The 13,507-nt window shown below is 36.8% G+C and overlaps 1 protein-coding gene across 3 annotated transcripts in view; it reads right to left on the bottom strand.

Annotated features, from left to right (window-relative positions):
- Positions 1–13,507, bottom strand: part of LOC101428342 (zinc finger protein 596-like) — a 174,541-nt gene that overhangs the window by 86,667 nt on the left and 74,367 nt on the right. The window contains exons 7-8 of one of the 3 annotated variants that reach the window (XR_011645605.1): positions 2,482–2,621; positions 2,301–2,406 (exon numbers count right to left, since the gene is read on the bottom strand). The exons of 1 other annotated variant lie outside the window; for it this stretch is intronic. The gene's annotated coding sequence lies outside the window, so the exon portion shown is untranslated. Of the gene's footprint in view, positions 1–2,300; positions 2,622–13,507 lie in introns of all 3 variants that reach the window. One more of the 3 variants, XR_011645606.1, reaches the window with a different exon arrangement.

Genomic DNA, 13,507 nt, shown 5'->3' on the forward strand with positions numbered 1-13,507 from the left:
ATTATTTAAATTTGGCAATATAGTACACTTCATTTTTGTAGAAGTTTTGGACCAGGGAGGGGTTCAACTATGGCAAGAGAGGAAAACTGGAGTGGGGTGTTATTAATGAGTGACTCATGGTTGGCAGGTAGTTCTCCAGGACATGTTATAGTGTATATAAAAATGTTTGACTAGTCATTGAGTATTGTCATGGTAGTCAGAGTTACAAATGACAACAGAGGGAGTGCTCATTTCCTAGCTGGGGAGCTCTGTCGCATTCCCTAATGGAACCACAACAACCCCCCAAGAGCATGGGCAAAGATCAGTGAAGAAGAATGGTCCAATGATGAGACCTTGATACTGATGGCTATGCTATGAGTCTGTGTGCCTGAAATATGACCTAGGCCTAGAGTTGGAGGTGCCTAAGAGTTACCTCCTGAGAGCCTCCATGTTACTCCAATGTGGCCACTCTCTAAGCCAAACTCAGTATGTAAATGAATTACCTTTCCACCAGTGTGGGACATGACTACCAGGGATGAGCCTCTCTGGCACTGAGGGATTACTATCAATCATCAGATGCTGTTGCCACTAGATAAAGACCTTGAATAAAAAGGGTAATGGAATAGACAAATAAGTCTACATGGCTAAGAGACTTCAAATTGAGTCAGGAGGTCATCAGAGGTGTCATGCTTGTGCAAGTCTAAGCAGTGTCCCAGAGACAGCCAAAGTATATACAACCCCAGGTACTGGTTTTCCTGAGGGCTACAGACACACTGGTTCTACATTCATGGCAGGTGGCTCTGGAGTTCAGTGCCTTGTCCATGGACCTGACTTTGGAATTTTTGCTCCTGAGGATTATGGTGTTGAACTCAGATATGACCTTTCTACACATGCCTCTTCTGTCACTTTTACTGAACCTGTGGTTCACACTGCCACTGGTGTATACTCAGGAGACTTGAATCTCTGGACTGTCCATGTGCCAGGTGGGCCCTGAGACTCAGCAGAGTTGCAACTCATACTCTCTGGTTCATTGGATTATCCAGGTCAGCTAATAGGGAGGTGAAGATGGTCAACAACTACACCAGGAAACTGAGAGTGCCTACAGCTGCAAGCAGGAGAATCACATCCATTAGCTTAGGGCTTAGGATCTAAGCCCCCTCTCAATTTAGAGTTGGATTGGACATCACTATCCCAGGGTTCACAGAATGGAGGAATAAAATATGGCTTAAAGTGGACTTACTGGTATTCTACTTAAGAACTGTTGACTCTAGCAATGGAAAAAATTATATCATTGATGTGAAGACAGTGGCCACAGTATATCCTGAGGGCATGGAGAGAGAAGAAGAGATGTGATGTGGGGCATTTTTGGGACTTGATGTTGTCCAAATGATATTGCAGGGACAGGTCCTGGACATTATATATCCTGCCATAACCCACTGAATATACTGTTAGAGTGTGCAAACTACAATGTCAACTATAATCCATGCTGTGCAGCAGTGCTCCAATGTATTCTCAAATGTAATGAATGTGGCACAATGATGAAAGTGGTTGTTGATATTGGAGGAGTGGAGGTATGGGGTGTGGAGTACATGGGAACCTCATATTTTTTAATGTAACATAGTTTGTGATCTCTGTATCTGTAAAGACAATTAAAAAAATGAGGCAATGAAATGGAGTTTAACTACTTAACCTTAGCAAAGGCATTGTATAATATACCCTGAAATTATTAACTTGTTTAACCATAAGGCTAAGAACAAGATTTTATGAGTAGATATTTCTCCCAATGAGTACCTCAAAAGCCACATCCTTGGGAAAACATAATAAGCTTGGCTATTTATAAAGTAAATGGGCTTCAATTTTCATTATTAATATATACTTAATAGATATCTAATAGCTTTTTTCCTTTATGTTCATCTAGTATAAATGAAAATTTATCAAAATATTTTCAAGTATCTTTTAAAATGGATGAAAACAAATAATATACCAAGTCTAGTGCTCAATACATTTTTATGAAAATATGGGCAGTGTGGGGAGTGGACCATATGTGAATCCCCTATATATTTTTTTGTATCATTTATGTAATCTAAATATCTTTTTTAAAAAATAAAAAATTAAATTTAAAATTTAAAAAGGTTGGGTTTTATAAGAATTTTTTTTATGGTAAAACCTTACAATTCCAAGGGCATGAAATGTCCCAATCAAGGTATTAACAGATAAGCTTTCATTAATGTTAGCTACTGGTGATACTAGGTTCCTCCCATATGGCAAAGCGAGATGATCACCATTTATTATCAAGCTCCCTACTGACCTGTACTACCTACCATCGCCTGGAGCTCAGTTGCAGACAAGCAGTCATAGAGCTTCTTTCTTTCAGGTCCTCACCTCCAGTCTTGGCTCCTCTGCTTTCTTCCCAAGTTCATCTGTGGACTATGAGGCACATTGTTCATCTCTCCAGCCATGAATTGTTCTGTGGGCCCATCCTCTTGGGGATATCATGCTTACATTTTGGATGCTGTTGATTTTCACATTCTCTCTAACGTGGCAGGATCAAAAATGACAGCTTCCATTTTCTCTGTCTCCATTCACATAAGGCCTAGCAAGTGGGCAGAATCTCAAACTGTGTCGTATTTCAATGATGTAGTCTAATCAAAAGGTCAAACACACACAGGAAGGGATTAGGTCAAAAACCCAATCTTTTATTTTTGGGGAGGCATGAAGGAAATTAAAACTGTCACAAGATATATGTCAATAAATTATATAACCAGGATAAAAAAGAAAAATTCTTAGAAGCACATAAACTACCTACATTGACTGAAGAAGGAATAGATCTAACAAACGCATGACTAATAAAGAGATTGTATCCATAATCAAAATTCTCCCAATAAAGTTCTGTATACATGGTTTCACAGGAAAATTTTAGAAAATATTTAAAGGAGAGTAAACTTTAATTCTTCTCAAACTCTTCCAAAAAGGTAAAAAGGAGGGGAAACTACCTAATTCACTCTATGAGACCAGCATTATTTTCATAGTTAGTCCAGATAAAGATACCACAAGAAAGGAAAACAACAGACAAAAATCTCATTAATTTAGAAGTAAAATTACTAACAAACTGAATCCAGCACCATCTTAAAAGAATTATACACTAATGATGAAGTGGTAATCATCTCTGATATGTAAATTTGGCTCAACATGAGAAAATCAATTAATGTAATCTACCACTAACAGAATGAAAGAAAATGCACACATAATTATCTCAGTCAAGACAGAAAAGGCATTTGACAAAATAAGCAATCTTTGTTGATGAAAAACATTTAGAATTCTAGGAATAGAAAGAAATTTCCTCAACATGAAAAGGGTATATATGAAAAGCCCAGTTAATATTCTACTTAATGGTGAAAGCTGAAAGTCTTCCATTTATAATCAGGAACAAGAAAAGGATGAGCACTGTATCCTCTGTTATTCAACATTGTACTAAAGTTCTTGGGAGAAATTAGGCAAGGAAAAGAAATAAAGGCTTCCAAATTGGAAAGGAAAAGGTAAAACATTTCCTATTTGCACTTGATACCTTCCTACATATACAGAAAATTCTGAAAAATCTACAACAAAATACCTAGAACTAATAAATTCAGCAGATTGGTATGATACAAAATCAAGAGACAAAAATCAGTAGTGCTCATGAAAAATAGGGAGAAGAAAATAATCATCCACAGTTACAAAATTAAAAATCAAATATAAAACAATAAAATATTAACAGGTATATAAAGGACTCCTAAATAGAATACAACAAAATATTGCTAAAGGAAATTTAAAAAAATATAAGTAAATGGAAGGCTATTCTATGTTTATGGGTTGGATATCATCCTGATGTCAAAACTATTCAACCAAATATTGTCACTATATTCCAAAGCAATTTGTAGATCAAATGTATTCCCATTTAAAATTCAAGCAAGATTCTTTGCAGAAATAGAAAAGAAAATCATAGAATTTATTAGGATGGCTAATGGGCCCTGAGTCTCTCAAGCCATCTTGTAAAAGAATACAGGAGTTGGAAGACTCACACTTTCCAATCTTAAAAGTTATAAAAAATGTACAGTAATCAAAAGACCATGGTAATGTCACAATGACAGACATATAGAACAATACTATAGAATTGAAAGCTCAGTATTCATTTCTCACATTTCTGGCCAATTATTGACTAGTGGAAAACCTCTCAATCTGGAAAGAATTGTCTCTTCAACAAATGGTGATGGGAAAATTAGATCACCATGAGTAAAAAACTAGGTAGAGACTTCTGGGAAAATGACATCAAAGTAGGTAAGCAGAATCTGATCCTCTCATACAAAAAAAGTAGATAGAAGGTAGGGACCTATCTAAAGGAGCTGCTTCGGATATACATAGAATGGGACATGCTCTGAATCATCTAGTAGGGGGAAACAGACTTAGTCCAGTGGTTAGGGCATCCATCTATCACATGGTTCAAACCCCGGGCCTCCTTGACCCATGTGGAGCTGGCCCATGCTCAGTGCTGATGCACTCAAGGAGTGCCATGCCACGCAGGGGTGTCCCCCGCATAGGGGACCCCACGCGCAAGGAGTGCACCCCATAATGAGAGCCGCCCAGCGTGAAAGAAATTGCAGCCTGCCCAGGAATGGCACCGCCCACACTTCCCGTGCCACTGACGACAACAGAAGCAGACAAAGAAACAAGACGCAGCAAATAGACACAGAGAACAGACAACCAGGGGAGGGGGGAATTAAATAAATAAATATATCTTTTTAAAAAAAATCATCTAGTAGGGTCCTGGAAATATAAAGAAGCTAAAGGAAAACCATGAGTTGCTCACATCTGTGGTTGGAAATGGCACATACACATTTCCTTCAGGACAAATAGCATTGATGCAACCCCAGGCTCACTGCTGCCAATGGACTGGGAGAGGACATTCCCTGGGAAGAACAGGGATCAGACAAAGGATGGGCAGTGGTTTCTTTGTGGTGAGTTTGGCCAGCTGAGCCCCTCTGTACCTTGGAAGGGAACCCAACCCAACAGGGAGAGGAGGGGTATTTGCTCAGGTGGGTTGTCATACTCAGCCACCTGGGGAAGGAGAGGAATTAGAATAGAGGGGTTGGGACAGGCACCTAATCAGCAGGACTCTGGCAAACTGTAGTCTAAAATGCCTGGAGGAAAGGGATAGATAGCTTTTTGAAGCCTAGTCAACTTACAGAGACAATTTAGCTCAGTGGAGGAATTGCCACCTTGCATATATGAGGTCATTGATTCAATTCCCCGGTCTCCTTAGTGAACTGGAGAAAAGATCCACTGTGTTATCAGGCATCCAGCTGATATGTTATGATGGGAAACATGTATTCTTTTTTTTTTTTGGTGGCCCTGTTATTTTTTAAAAAGTTCCTTTTTTATTTTTCTTTATTTTACTTGCTAAAATCCCACACATTACCTGCAGAAGGCAAGCTACAGTGTGATTGATGAACACCGGCAACCTGAGAAGCAACTTAGGGGCCTAAGAGGGAATGCTGTTTACCTTGGTTGTTCCTTTTTTATTTGCTGCTGTTTTTTTTTCTTTGTTGTATTTCCACTTTGTTTTCTTTTATTTTTTTACAGATTTTTTTCTACCTATGTTACTTCTTTCCTTCATTTTTCTATCTTCTGCTTTCTGTTGTTTTTCTTTCATTCTATCACTATTGTTTGGCCTTCAATTTTAAAAATTTTATTTCTCCTTTTTGTCACTGATTTCTTTATTACCCTTTTCTCTCTTTTCATCATTCTGGCCTCATAAATCATTCTATATATTTCTCCATATGTTGTTTCTCATTTCATTTTTTTATTCTTATTCCTATGTATTTATGATTTTTTATACATTTTAATTATTTATTTTCTTAGGTCTTTTATGATTCCTCTTCTACATTTCTTATTGTTATTACTATTATTCTTTTCTCTGCTTATCATTATCCTTTTCTCTGGCCCTAATTCTTTTTTTAAGGGAGCACAGACAACAGCAAGGAAATAGAATAAGAGGAACAAAGAGTCAAAGGGAAATCTTAGCACACACACACAAACAACAATAAAATAAAAGCATAGAGTAGAAAGAGAAGCTAACCAACTGAATAAATCCATAAAGACACCAACAAAAAATTACAAGCCATACTAAGAAACAGGAAGACATGGCCCAGTCTAATTGACAAAATAAAAAACAGAAGGAGATGTATAATATGGAACAAATAATGAGATGTTCAAACAGATATCATGAATCAACTTAATGAAGAGAAGGAAGAGATTAAGGATATTAAGAAGACAAGGGAGAATAAATGGAAGTAATTGTAAACATATAAAAAGATAACAGATATGATGGTGATGAATGACAAAATGCAAGAAATCAAAAATATACTGTAAACACATAAGAGCAGATTTGAAGAGTCAGAGGAAAGAATTGATGTGGAAGACAATACATCTGAAATCAGACAGATTGTAGAACAGATAGATAAAAAGCTAGAAAAAATCCAGCAGGGACTTAGTGACTTGAATGACAATAAGAAATGCACATACATGTGATTATAGGCATCCCAGAAGGAGAAGAGAAAGGAAATGGGCTGGAGGAGTGTTGGATGAAATGGTGGCTGAAATTTTCCCAACTTTATTGAGGAATATTTAGGTATATGTACAGGAAGTACAGAATACCCTAAACAGTAAGAATCTTAACAGGCCTACCTCAAGACATTTACTTGTTAAATTGTCCAATGCTAAAGAGAAAGAGAGAATACTAAAAGCAACAAGAGAAAAGACATCCATCACATAAAAGGGAGCTCAATAAGGTTAAGTGCTAATTTCTCATATGAAACTATGTAGGCAAGAAGGCAATGGTATGACATAGTTAAGGTGCTTAAAAAAAAAAAACTTGACCAATAAAGCTGTGAAATCCCAAAAACAAAAATGAACAAAAAAAAAAAAACCCTTAAAGCGAAGAATTTTCTATCCAGGAAAGCTGGCATTCACAAATGAGAGAGTTCAAAATATTCACAGATAAAAAGAAATTAAGAGAGTTTGTCAATAAGAAACTGCCCATCAAGAAATACTAAAGAGAGATCTGCAGGCTGAACAGAAAGCTAGGAGAAAGAGAGATGGAGGAAAATATAAGGAAAACTAAAAGAATAAGAGAGAAATAAAAACAACATATGGCATATAGAACCTAAAGATAATATGGCTAATGAAGGAATTCTTTGACAGTAATAATATTGAATGTTAATGGATTAAACCCTCCAAGCAAGAGACACAAATTGGAAGAATGGATAAGGAAATATGATCCAACTATATGATGTATACAAGAAATTCACCATAGACCCAGGGATGCAAGGAGGTTGAAAATGAATGGCTGGCGGGAAACGGACTTTGGCCCAGTGGTTAGGGCGTCCGTCTACCATATGGGAGGTCTGCGGTTCAAACCCCGGGCCTCCTTGACCCGTGTGGAACTGGCCCATGCGCAGTGCTGATGCGCGCAAGGAGTGCCGTGCCACGCAGGGGTGTCCCCCGCGTAGGGGAGCCCCACGCGCAGGGAGTGCGCCCCGTAAGGAGAGCCGCCCAGCGTGAAAAGAAAGAGCAGCCTGCCCAGGAATGGCGCCGCCCACACTTCCGGTGCCGCTGACGACAACAGAAGCGGACAAAGAAACAAGACGCAGCAAATAGACACCAAGGACAGACAACCAGGGGAGGGGGGGAAATTAAATAAATAAATAAATCTTTAAAAAAAAAAAGAAAATGAATGGCTGGAAAAGAATTTTACATGCAATCAATAACCAAAAAATGGTGGGAGTATATATACTAATATCAGACAAAATAAACTTTAAATAAAAAAAAACTATTGTAAGAGACAAAGAACATATAGTTAATAAAAGGGGTGATCTATCAAGAAGAAAGAAAAATCATAAAGATTATTCACCAAGCCAGGGATCCTCAAAATATATGAGGCAAACATTGGAAAAACTAATTGAGGAAAAATATGTCTATACAATTACAATGGGGAATGTTAATATACCATTATGACCATTAGACAGAAGATCTCACCAGAGAATCAAAAAAGAAACAAATAACCTGAATAATACATTAGAAGTTCTGGACCTAATAGACATATACAGGACATTACAGCAAAATACATCAGGATATACATTCTTCTCAAGTGCACGGGGATAATTCTACAGGATAGAAAACATGCTAGGCCACAAAGCAACTCAATTAATTCAGAAATGTTGAAATTATACAACATAATTTCTGTGAGGTTATTGGAAATCAGTAAGGGGGACAGAAGCAGATTAGGCACAAAAATATGGAAGTTAAACAACATATTCTTAGACAATCAGTGGGTCAAGGAGGAAATTGCAAAAGAAATTAGTAGTTACTTTGAAACTAATGAAAATTTAAACATAATGTATGAAAACCTACGGGGTTCAGCAAAATATGTACTTAGAGGAAAATTCATAGCCATGCATGCCTGTATTAAAATAAAAGGAAGAGCCAAAATCTAAGTCCTAACTGCACACCTGGAGGAATTAGAAAAAGTACAACAAACTAACCCTAAAGGAAGTAGAAAGGAAATAAAAAAGATTAGAGCAGAGCTAAATGAAATTGAAAATAAGCAAGCACTAGGAAAAAGAAACAAAACCAAAAGCTTTTTCTTTGAGAACATTAATAAAATTTTCAAACTCTTAGCTAGACTAACAAAGAAAAAAATAAAGAAGATGTAAGTACATAAAATAAGAAATGAGGAAGAGGATATCACTAAAGATCCTACAGAATTAAAGATTATCATAAGAGGATACTTTGAAAAATTGCATGCCAACAAGATGGATAATTAGGAAATGGAAAAATTCCTAGAAACCCAAAATTAGCCTACATTGATGAAAGAAGTAATTGATAATCTCAGCAGACCAATCACAAGCAAAAAAATGAATTAGTCACCATAAATCTCCCAACTAAGAAAAGCTCAGGACCAGAAGGATTAACCGGTGAATTCTACCAAACATTCCAGAAAGAATTCACAGCAATCCTGCTTAAGATCATCCAAAAAAAAAAAAAAAAAGAAGTGGATGGAACATAGCCTAACTCATTCTATGATACCAGCATCACCCAAATACCAAAGCCAAACAAAGATGTGACTAGAAAGGCAAGCTCTAGTTTTCCTCTAGATGCTAAATTCCTTAACAAAATATTTGCTAAGTGTATTAAAACAACACATGCAATGAATTATAAACTATGACCAAGTGAGTTTCACCCTTGGTATGCAAGAACAGTTTAACATAAAATCAACATAATATACCATATTAACAGATTGAAAGAAAATATCACATGACAATCTCTATAAATGCAGAAAAAGCATTCAGCAAAATACAGCATCTTTTCCTGATAAAAACAATACAAAAATAGGAGTAGAAGGAAACATCCTCAACATGATAAGTGGTATATATGAAAACCCAAAGCTACCATCATGTTCAATGGTGAAATCCTAAAATCTTTTCCTCTAAGATGTGGAACAAGGAAAGGATGCCACTCTTATTTAACATTGTGTTAGAAGTACTTGTTAAAGCACTTAGGCAGGAAAAAGATATAAAATGTATCCAAATTGTAAAGGAAGAAGGGCAATTTCACTATTTGCAGATGACATGATCCTATATCTCAAAATCCCTGAGAAAGCTACAGCAAAGCTTCTAGAGGTTATAAATGAGTCCAGTAATGTGGCATAGTATAAGATTAAAGTGAAAAAATCAGAAGCATTTTGGCATACAAATAATAAGCAATCTAAAGAGGAAATAAAAAATCATTTATAAAAGCAAGTAAAAAATTAAATACGTGGGAATAAAATTATTTAAAAATGTAAATGGGTAGGCAGGGCAAGATGGCATCTGTGTGAGTGTGCCCTCAGCATCTCTTCTGCAAAAAGCCTCATGAGTGGGGACAGAATCCAGCCAGAATGAGCAGTTTTGGGAACCCACAAAGCAGGAGGTGCTAGACAGAGTGCAACAAAAGGAGCACTTGCTCAAGGTAAAACTATGGGTTTCTGTCACTAGAACCAGAAGCTGTGGGAAGGCTAAACCCTTCCCCTAGGGCTGATAGCTGCAGCATTCCCTGAACACCACCATGTACAAGGTGGTATTCTTGAACCCCCTTTTCCCCAAATATGTGATCTCCAAACCCATGTTCCTTGAACTTGCATTCCACAAACCCCACATTTCCTGTAACCACATTCCCAAACCCATGTTCCCTGAGCCTGCATTACCCCAAGCCCACATTCCCCAAACTCAGCACTCCCAGACCCTGGAATTCCCTTAGCCCTCTGGTTTCAGATAATCTCTGAGAGTGGGGGGGCTTTGGTGAAGGGTGCAGAGGGGCATGAGGAGTGCAGGTTCAACTGTCAGGTCCCCCATTTTTTCAGGCTTGGAGGAGCATGTCAGCTTGCTTAGCAAGTGGCTAGGGAGAGAGGAGAAGAAAATCCACTGAGAGAGTCCAATTTGCATAAACACACTAGGATATGGAAACCTGGTATGGAAGAAGGTGGAGTCAGGCAATTAACTAGACCTACACAGCACACCAAAGGGAGGGGGACAGTAGGACATGGTTGGTAGTTTCCAATGGCATATTTTGGGTCCTTGGTAAGGTATGGTTGCTCTCTCTCAAAGAAACTAAGAATCATTTTCTTTGGTGAGTTGGTTCACCAGTGTCCCATTTGAGTCTCAGAAGGGAGTTCTCACATGGCCCTCCTGCTGCCCTGGGAAAGAGGGAAGTGAGGAAGTGAGAAGGAGGGAAGGATAGATTCCTAAGCAGTTTATTCAAATGCAAAGATGATTCCTGGCTTGAGGCTTTGTCTGGTCTTTTATGTTTATTTTCTTGCCTTTCCTTCTTTTTATCCCCTCATGGCCCCCTTTTCCCCATTTTTTCTCTATTTCCTTTTATTTTACTTTTTATCCTCTTTTCTTATTTTTTTCTATTAGGTGCTGCAGTCAGTGTTTCTTGTTTGCTGTACTTCCTCATCCTTGATATCCTCTTTTCTATGTGTACTGATTTTGGCTACCAATGTGGATATCTTTTCCTTTACATCTTTCTATCTTACACCATTTATTGCTTCTCTTACATTTCACCTCTTTGTTTAGCCCCCAATTTTTCTGACTTTTTATTTCTAACACTTCTATTCTGTTTTCTTTTATTCACTATTTATGTTATTTTCCTTTCTTTTCTCTTTCCCTATCAAACTGGCCCTTTAATTCATACTATATTTTTCACAATATTCAGTTGATCATCTCATTATAGATGTTCCTTTTCCCTACAATTATAACTGTACACACCTTATGTGGCTGATGTAAATAATTCCTTGAGAGTAATAACAATGAATGTCAATGGATTAAATGCACTTGTCAAGAGACACAGACTGGAAGAATGGATAAGGAAGTATGACGCATCTATATACTGTCTACAAGAAATCCATCTTAGACCCAGGGATTCAAGGAGATTGAAAGTGAATGACTGGAAAATAATTTTACAGGCAAACAATAACCAAAAAAGGGCAGGAATAGCTATATTAATATAAGACAAAATAGACTTTAAATGTAAAACTATTGTGAGAGACAAAGATGGATGCTATATATTAATAAAAGGGTTAATCTTTCAAGAAGAAAGAACAAGCATAACCTTTTGCTTCTAAGCAGGGCACCAACAAATACATGAGGGAAACACTGGAAAAAATCCTACAATTATACTGGGGGGCTTTAATATACCACTATCACTCTTGGACAGAACATCACAACAGAGAATTGATAAAGAAACAAAGACTTTGAAGAATATATTAGAGGAACTGGACCTAATAGACATATACAGAACATTACACCCAAATACAGCAGGATATACATTCTTCTCAAGTGCACATGGATCATTCTCCAAGATAGACCACATGTAGGCCACATAGAAAGTTTCAATGAATTCAGAAAGATTGAAATCATACAAAATGATTTCTCTGACCACAGTGGAATGAAGCTGGAACTGCAAGAGCCAGAGACCCAGATTAGGCACCAAGATATGGAAGTTAAATGACACACAATTAGACAAACAGTGGGTCAAGGAGAATATCTCAAAAGAAATCATCAACTATCTTGAAACTAATAAAAATGACAACACAACATATCAAAACATATGGGATGCAGCAAAAGCTGTATTAGAGGGAAATTTATAGCCATCAATTCAGATATCAAAAAAGAAGAGCTAAAATTGAAAACTAACTGCACACTTGGAGGAATTAGTAAAAAAACTACAAAATAACTGCAAAGGAAGAAGAAAGAAATAAATAATAAATATCAGAGCAGAACTAAGTGAAATAGAAAATAAGAAAGCTAGACAAAAATTAACAAAACAAACAGCTGGTTCTTTGAGAAGATCAATAAAATTAACAAACTCTTTTCTAGGCTAAAAAGAAAAAAGAGAGAAGATGCAAATACACAAAATAAGAAATGAGAAAGGAGATATCACCACTGATCCCATAGAAATAAAGACTACCATGAGAGAATACTTTGAAAAACTACATGCCAACAACAGGGGCAATTGAGAGGAAATGGACAAATTCCTAGAAACACATAAGCAGCCTACATTGATAAGAAGAATTTGATGATCTCAACAAACCAATCACAAGAGACAGAATCAATCATTAAAAACCTATCAGCTAAGAAGATCCTGGGTCAGATGGCTTCACATGTGAATTCTACCAAATATTCCTGAAAGAACTATCACCAATCTTGCTTAACACTTTCAAAAAATCAAAATAAAAGGAACATTGCTTAACTCATTCTATGATGCCACCATTACCCTAATACTAAAGCCAAGACAACACAAGAAGGGAAAATTACAGACCAATCTCTCTAATGAACTTACATGCAAAAATCCTCGACAATATACTTGCTAAATGTATTCAGGAACACATTAAATGAATTAAATACAATGAGCAAGTGGGTTTCATTCCTGGTATGTAAGGATGGTTCAATATAAAATCAATTAATGTAATACATCACATAAACAGATCAAAGGAAAAAAAACCACATGATCATATCTACAGACAGAAAAGGCATTTGGCAAAATACAGCACACATTCTTGATAAAAAATATTGCAAAAGATAGTAATAGAAATAAATTTCTGAACATGAAAAAGGGTAGAAATGAAAAACTCACACATGACATCATTTACAATGGTGAAATCCTAAAATCTTTCCCTTTAAGTTCAGGAACAAGACAAGGATGCCCACTATGACCCCTTCTATTTAACGTTGTCTTAGAAGTACTTCCTCAAGCACTGAGGCAAGACCCAGATACAAAAGGCATCCAAATTGAAAAGGAAGAAGTCAAAATTTCAATATTTGCAGATGACATGACCCTACACATAGAGAGCCCTGAGAAATCTACTACAAAGTTTCTAAAACTTACAATTGATTTCAGTAATGTCTCAGGTTATCAGAAAAAGTGCAAAAATCAGTAGCATTTCTGTACATCAATA

This window comes from Dasypus novemcinctus, chromosome 14 (genome assembly GCF_030445035.2).
Source record: "Dasypus novemcinctus isolate mDasNov1 chromosome 14, mDasNov1.1.hap2, whole genome shotgun sequence".
Lineage (NCBI taxonomy): Eukaryota > Metazoa > Chordata > Mammalia > Cingulata > Dasypodidae > Dasypus > Dasypus novemcinctus.